Consider the following 2,071-nt stretch of genomic DNA (forward strand, 5'->3'; position numbering starts at 1 on the left):
TCATAGATATAATAAAACAATGTATCCAGAATATATAAAAAAACTCCCAAAATTCAATGATAAGAAAACAAATGCCAATTAAAAAATAGGCAAATAATTTGAACAGTCATTGAATAGGACATACAGATGGCAAATAAGTATGTGAAAGATGCTCAACATCATTAGCCATTAGGGAAATGCAAATTAAAACCAAAACCATCCCAAACAATACCAAGTGCTAGGAAGTGGAGTAACTGGAACTCTCATATATTACTGTTGTAAATGCAAAATACAAGATGGAAAATAGTTTGTCAGTTTCTTATAAATTGAAACATACATTTACAATATGACCCAGAAATTTTATACCTATGTATTTATCCCAGAGAAATGAAAACTTATGTTCACACAGAAAACTGTACAAAGAGGTTTATAGCAGTTTTATTATTTTATTGCCAAATACTGGGCAGAACCCAAATGCCTTTCAGTGGGTGAATGTATAAACTGTGGTATACCCATATAATAGAATACAACTTCACAATAAAAAGGAATGAACTATTGATGCACACACATGAATGAATCTCAGAAGCATTACGCTGAGTGAAAGAAGCCAGTCTCAAAAGGTTATACTGTATGATTGAATCAAAATGACATTCTGGACAAGGCAAAACTATCAGAACAGAGAACAGACCAGTGGTTGTCAGGGTCTAGGAGTCTGGGAAGTGCTTGACCACAAAGGGGTAGCATGAGGGAATTTTTTTTGGATAATGGAATTGTTCAGTATCTTGATTGTGAAGATGGTGACATAAGTCTATACTGGTCTTAAAACTCATAGATCTGCACTCCAAAAATAGCCTCCCAAATCAACACCCATAATCCCCCAATGACCACCCTCTATATACATTTGTGTAACATATATATATATACACACACACATATATATAAATGTATACATGCATACATATCTTGATTATTTTGGTGAGGTATGCTTAGATGTATGCATTTGTCAAAACTCATTAACCCTTAAAATGAGTGTGTTTCATTATATGTAAATTGTACCTTAATACAATTTTTAAAATTTTTTAATAAAAACTGATTGAAAATGTGGTCCCAGGACAGAAGAGAACATGCTGCTTTGGTACTAATTAGCATTAGTTAGAACTGGACTGTTCTCTACTTTGCTATATGCTCTATGGAATTTCATGAATTTGATTAATAAATTATGCAAAAATATTTATTGAGCAAGCACAATATGCAAAGTCCTGTGCTTTGAGTGCTGTCAGAACTAGAGATGGTTTCTGCTTTTTGAAATATATTCACATAACCGTAATAGAAATAGTCTGTGTATGTCATATGGAAATAAAACACACAATACAAATTAGGGGTGCTGTGCTTTTTTTTTGCCTTACTTATGAGGTTAATAAACTCTTTGAATATCAGCAGCAATTACTAGCAAGTGCAAACTACTTTTTAAGAAATTAATTGTACTAATTCAACTAAACACAACTAAGTGTCATTTAAAGACACTTAAAGAGATTGAAGTGAAAGCAAGTGACAGAAGTTGTAAGCTCATTTTTTTTGCTGGCGGTGATGACCTCCCCAGGAGAGCATGCCTCTTGGGAAGGCTCTCCTTCATTGTTCTCCAGAAATGGAGAGAAGGCAAGACAAGAAGCAGAGCCTGGTGCAGAGCCTCAATTCCTACTTCATGGATGTGAAATGCCCAGGATGCTATAAGATCGGCATGATTGTTAGCACAAATAGTAGTTTTGTGGGTCGTCTGCTCCACTGTCCTCTGTCAGCAAACAGGAGGAAAAGCAAGGCTTACAGAAGAATGTTCCTTCAGATGGAAGCAACACTAAAAGCACCATGAATCAAGATAAATAGGAAACCATCCCCATACACACATTTTGGATATAAAAACTAATAAAAATAAAGAAAATGTAAGCTTGTAAGATTACCTGGTATGTAAGAGCTTCTGAACCCATGCATCTCTTTCAGGGGAAAAAAACTGGATTCTGTTAATGTGGACACTGACTACCTTCAACAAACATTTTTTCACATTAACTGTAGGTAACTTTGTTAGGTGAGGTCAGTG

At 34.7% G+C, this 2,071-nt stretch overlaps 1 pseudogene; it reads left to right on the top strand.

Moving 5' to 3' along the window:
* The first annotated feature begins 1,585 nt into the window (after positions 1-1,585).
* On the top strand, positions 1,586-1,835 carry LOC101133117 (small ribosomal subunit protein eS27-like; annotated as a pseudogene).
* The last annotated feature ends 236 nt before the right edge of the window (positions 1,836-2,071 follow it).

This window comes from Gorilla gorilla, chromosome 10 (genome assembly GCF_029281585.2).
Source record: "Gorilla gorilla gorilla isolate KB3781 chromosome 10, NHGRI_mGorGor1-v2.1_pri, whole genome shotgun sequence".
Classification (NCBI taxonomy): domain Eukaryota; kingdom Metazoa; phylum Chordata; class Mammalia; order Primates; family Hominidae; genus Gorilla; species Gorilla gorilla.